General features: G+C 40.0%; 1 pseudogene; it reads left to right on the top strand.

Moving 5' to 3' along the window:
• Nucleotides 1–505: 505 nt before the first annotated feature.
• On the top strand, nucleotides 506–1,149 carry LOC112629815 (annotated as a pseudogene).
• Nucleotides 1,150–6,053: the final 4,904 nt, after the last annotated feature.

Genomic DNA, 6,053 nt, shown 5'->3' with positions numbered 1-6,053 from the left:
ACCTGACTCCAAACAAAAAACAAAAAGAAAAAGCAAACAAACAAAAAACCCTGTAGGTGGTACCCTTCAAAGGTGTTCCTTTTGGGATACAAAATTAATTTGGATCCCCAAATACAAATTATTTTGTATAAATTGGGGCACCTCAGGTTCTACAGTGGAATCGCTGCAGTGGCTGATGAGGAGGACACAAAACAAGAGTCCTTTCACTGGGATTTAAATGCTGTTTTCCTCATCATGGGTTTGTCCTTCATGGCTCCAGCCTTCAGTGGAGTCAGGTACAAGCAAGTGATGACTTGCTGATGAAAACACTGGACAATGCAGTCTGGATTTTTTTTTACAAAAGTAGAAATATCAGAATGTGACAACTTAGAGTGACCATATAATTTATCAGCCAATTGGAATACTTTAGAGAGTGAGGGAAGCAGGAGAGGGTGAGTATGAACAGGTACACTGGGACTACAAACGTAAACCAGCACTGACCTTTGTCACTGCTGTGGCCAAAGCCATGAGGATATTCAGGCTTCAGAAGAGGCTCACCACGAGTGCCCTCCACGGTAGCAAGAAGGTCTGGCTTGACCCCAGTGAGACCAGCGAAATCATCAACGCCAACTCCTATCAGCAGATCCGGAAGCTGATCAAAGTTGGGCTGATCATCCACAAGCCTGTGACTGTCTATTCTCGGCTGGATGCCAGAAAAGCACCTTAGCCTGCCAGAAGGGCAGGCACACAGGTACAGGTTAGCTCAAGGGTACAGCCAATGCCCAAATGCCAGAGAAGATCACTTGGATGAGGAGAATGAGGATTCTGCACCAGTTGCTTGGAAGATACTGTGAATCGAAGAAGATTGATCATCACACGTATTACAGCCTGTACCTGAAGGTGCAGGGGAATGTGTTCACAAACAAGCAGATTCTCACGGAACACAATCACAAGCTGAAGGCAGGCAAGGCCCACAAGAAGCTCCTGGCTGACCAGGCTGAGGCCCGCAGCTTTAAGACCAAGGAAGCACGCAAGCTCGGTGAAGAGTGCCTCTAGGCCAAGAAGAAGGAGATCATCAAGACTTTGTCCAAGGAGGAAGAGACCAAGAAAAAAAGCTTCCCCTTTGTACATCCTAACCACCGTGATTACATAGATCAGCCATTAAAATAAAACAAGCCTTAAAAAAGAAAAGAAAAGAAAAGAAAAACAGGACTGCCCTGAGAAAACTAGGACGTATGGTCACCCCAAGAGGAGTCCTTTCATGGGAATATGGCGTTGAGATGCACAGGCCTGCCAGGAGCTGTTTCATAAGGATTCAGTGTTTTTCTTGTGCAGGGGAATGAATTTTGATGAGTATAAAAGATGAATGAGAGGACCAAGACATTCCAATTCCACCCACTAGATTAGCCAGTTTGGTTTTTGACAGTTCTGTCCCTCTGTTTTGCATTTTCCAGGTTTGGGAAATGCAGACACAGATATGGATAGTAACATTTTTAAGTGACTCAGTAGCCCACCTGATAGCCACAAGAGCTTGGCATGGGTTGAAGGTATTCTTTAGGTGGGAACCAATGACAAGCTGTATGACTTTCTTTGCAGGAAGATAAAGAGGTACTTTGCTGTGGGGAAAAGAAAGAGAGATCAGCCTGTTACTGTGTCTATATAGAAAGAAGTAGACATAAGAGACTCCATTTTGTTCTGTATTTGAGATGCTGTTAATCTGTAACCCTACCCCCAACCTTGTCCTTGCAAGAGACATGTGCTGTGGTGACTCAAGGTTTAATGGATTTTGGGCTGTGCAGGATGTGTCTTTGTTAAACAAGTACCTGAAGGCAGCTTGCTGGTTAAAAATCCTGCCCGTCCTGGGCAATGGAACATCTCGGTGTAAAACCCGATTGTATGCTCTGTTTACTGAGATAGGAGAAAACCACCTTACGGCATAAGGTGGGACTCGCTGGCGGGACTTGCTGGCGCAATGCTGCTCAGAGGTTTGTGGAGATGTTTACATATGCATATCAAGGCACAGCATTTTACTTTGAACTTATTCATGTCACAGAGATATTTGTCCATATGTCTTACTGCTAATTTTCTCCCTAAAATGATCCTATTGTCCTGCCACTCCCTTATCTTTAAGATGGTAAAGATAATTATCAATAAATACTAAGGGAACTCAGAGACCGGTGCCGGCGTGGGTCCTCTGTAAGCTGAGCGCCGGTCCCCTGGGCCCACTTTTTCTTTCTCTATACTTTGTCTCCGTGTCTCATTTCTTTTCTCAAGTCTCTCGTTCCACCTAACGAGAAACGCCCACAGGTGTGGAGGGGCAGGCCACCCCTTCACTTTGCAACAAAAGAGGGCCTCACACTCTGGAAACACAGGAGTACATATTCCTTAAGTGTCTGAAATCCAATTCATCTGGACCCAGCATGCTCATTGATGCCTTTGCCACACCTTTACAAATGTTCTAGGGTTATGCTGCTTGCAGGTGACACAGTTAGTTATATAAATAAAGATGTAATAAAATTTCTCTCCAGTGTTTTTGTACCCAGGTGCTGATTCTTGCCTTTTTTTTTTTTTTTTTTTTTTTTTTTGAGACAGAGTCTCACTGTGTCACCCAGGCTGGAGTGCAGTGGTGCCATCTCAGCTCACTGCAAGCTCTGCCTCCTGGTTCAAACATTTCTTGTGCCTCAGCCTCCTGAATAGCTGGGATTACAGACACATACCACCACACCCAGCTAATTTTTGTATTTTTGGTAGAGACAGGGTGTCGCCATGTTGACCAGGCTGGTCTTGAACTCTTGGCCTCATGCGATTTGCCCTCCTTGGACTCCCAATGTGCTGGGATTGCAGATGTGCACCACCATGCCCTGCTAATTATTGTATTTTTAGTAGAGACTGGGTGTTGCCATGTTGGCCAGGCTGGTCTCAAACTCTTGGCCTCATGTGATCTGCCCACCTTGGCCTCCCAAAGTACTGGAATTATAGGCATGAGCCACTGCGCCCAACCTGATTCTTATCTTTCTAGCATGTGCATGTCTCCCCAGCAATGGGCAGGTGCATTGGTCTAGGCACCACCAAGGGGCTGTTTTAGCAAAATCAAAGACGGTGGAGATTCAAAAACTCTGTCAGGTTGTGAGTTTGGGGCTAGATCTTGGAAACAGCAGCAGAAAGTAAACTAAAAACTAGAAGAAGGGAACTTTTAGGGCAGTGAAACTATTTCCTATGTTACAATAATAATGGACACATGTCATGACATATTTGTCAAAACCCACCAAATGTACAACTCAAAGAGAGAAGCCTAACATAAACTACAGCCTTTAGTTAATAATAATGTTGTATTTCTTTTGGTATTTTTATTTTATTCAATGGTAACTTTTTAAATTTTAAATTTGTAAATTTTAAATTTGTAAATTTTTTTCTTGTGTTGGTGAAAATCTTTTTGAAATGCAATTTAATTCTATCTTTTCAATTGATAAATAATAATTATACAAATATGACAAATAATGTATGGAGTATGTAGTGATGTTCCCATAAATATAATGTGTAGTGATCAGATCAGGGTAATTAGTGCATCCATCATCTGAAACATTTAATCACTTCTTTGCATTGGGAATGTGCAATATTTTCCTTCCAGCTATTTGAAACAATATATTATTGTTAAGTATCATCATTTGTATAGAACACTAGATCGTATCAGGATTGGTTTGTCAGTTTTAACAAACATACCACACTAATACAAGATGTAAATAATAGGGAAATGTGAGGGAGCCTGGGCAGGGAGAGATATGTGGGAATTCTATACTTTCCAATCAATTCTTCTGTAAGCCCAAAATTGCCCTAAAAAATTACTAATTGTGCCTCACGGAGGAGAATCATGTAAGATGCTGGCCCAGACACAGTGGGCATGGCTGTGCCCAGTACTTTCCCTTCATTCATACCACACACCTGTGTCAGGGTCCTGGTGGCACCACCATACACTGCTAGCTAATGCCAGTGCAAGGCCTGAGCCTCTTCAGTGGCCACCCCTCCCAGCAGGCTCCGATGGGCTATCCCCACATCCTGCACCCTTGGACTGCTTGATGCCTTGCCCAGGATGGCCACTGTGGTTACCCCTGAGCTACTGGGGTGACGTGGATTGGAAAATGCCTCCCCTGCCATCTGCAATGCATTTCAGGAATCTCTTCCAAAGGTCATGAAAGTTTGAGCAGCAACTGCACTGGCTGTGGCTGCCTCGATGACCCCCTTCCATGGGCTGGCTTTCTACCTTCCTCTGAGTCACTCCTCCTACCCCTCACACCTGCTCCCTAGGACCACATCTCAAAAAAAGTCCTTAATGCAAGTCTTCATCCCAGACTCTGCTAAGGGGAAGAGATGCATTTAAGCGCATTTAAACCTGTGCATGTAGGCATATGTCACACCAAGCAATGTTAAAATGACAACACTACTCGATTCTTTGATATTTGAATTTTATAAACAGAACTAATCTTATCAAGCATATTAAATCTATTTGTACTATCTTCACTTGAGTGTTATAAAAAATATATATACTTCTATGGGCAAAAAGACATAAGTCAAAACCATGAGCATGTACTTTCTTTCTCTTTGTTTATAATTTAAAATATTTTCCTTGGAAAATTTCCAGATACATAAAGACTATTCCCCAATTACTTCAGCTGATAATTAGCTAACGGTCTCAAGTCAGTTAGGCATCTTAGAAAATGTATTTTAATTTGACATTAAAGAAAATATAATCACTGTTATTATTAGAAATAAAACTCTTTAAAACCCACACAGTAAAGGTGAAGCGATGCTATAGGCTCACCTAATTAGCGGTGTTTTATATAAAGACATCAGTTGTTACAGCTCTCATTAAATAAATACATAGGTTTACATTTCTAATCTTAAATACATGGTGCTAGCACTGATAACCTACCTGACAAGTAGAAGGAACTTAGGATATTCTCTTTAGTCAAGCTTGAGATAAGATGATAATTCCAAAATTATGAATAGAGAGTTATATTTATATTATATTTCACACTGTGATAAAATCAAAGAGAAAATATATAGCTATCTATTTTGCCAAAGTCTATAATTTATTAAGTATGCATGATGGATTTTTATATAATTCTTCTGTATTTATTTTTAGTAAGTAATATTGAAATCCTTTACGTTTTACCTAAACTTTTAACACAGAAGTGTGTTTTGTAAAAGCCACCATCTGACTACTAATTGATGGCTTAATGATTATTTACATTTCTTTCTTCCCTTGTAATTCAACAGTAGGAACTCCAGGTTATTAAACTAACATTTGCATTTTTTCTTTTTCTGATCCAAAAGCTTTTTAGAGAGAGATGTAATTTAATATTAGAAAACAGGAACACTTTTCACAGTGTTATTAATGACTTAATTGTTTATACATAGCTTAAATGTTTTAAATTTTATGCTAATTAGGGTAATATATACCTTTATTCTTATCATCTTAACCATTATGAAGTTTACAGTTACAGATGTTAAGTATATTCACATTGTTTTGAAAGATACATACTTTTGATGAATGTCTTAATAACTAAATTAATTTGAAAATATCTGTTATTTGAAAATCTCCTTTTCCAAGAAGGAAACTATTGGATGTTTCAGTTTCCAGAAGGCAGATTTCTTTAAACTGTTTAAAATACCCGTACATGTCATTACAATATGTAGCTTTTCAGCTAGGTGCATTTAGGCAAATTTCACTTTATTTCTGTCGGCTGGAAAGGTTTTCCTAAAGGGCCGCATGTCTAAAGCATTTTGTGTTTTGGCATAATTTCTTAAACTTTTTTGCACTTTGGGGAGTCTGAGATTCTTTATCTTATTCATTAATGTTCTTTGTAACTTCTAGAAACCATCGAAATAGGAGCTGTATTGAATTTGAAAGACTTTCCAACTGTATTTGCTAATTCCCTCAGGAGACAGGCTATCCCAGCTATTCCCATTTGCATTTCTGCACCATTTTGTTAGCTGTGCAAGGGATGTAATTAGTTCACACATCTGGTATCGCATAGATTGGCTGGTGTTAAAGGTTTCACAAATTAATACAAACC

This window comes from Theropithecus gelada, chromosome 8 (genome assembly GCF_003255815.1).
Source record: "Theropithecus gelada isolate Dixy chromosome 8, Tgel_1.0, whole genome shotgun sequence".
NCBI classification, from domain to species: Eukaryota; Metazoa; Chordata; class Mammalia; order Primates; family Cercopithecidae; genus Theropithecus; species Theropithecus gelada.
The sequence above is the reverse complement of the archived record's forward strand: the minus strand, read 5'-3'. Positions and strand labels throughout refer to the sequence as shown.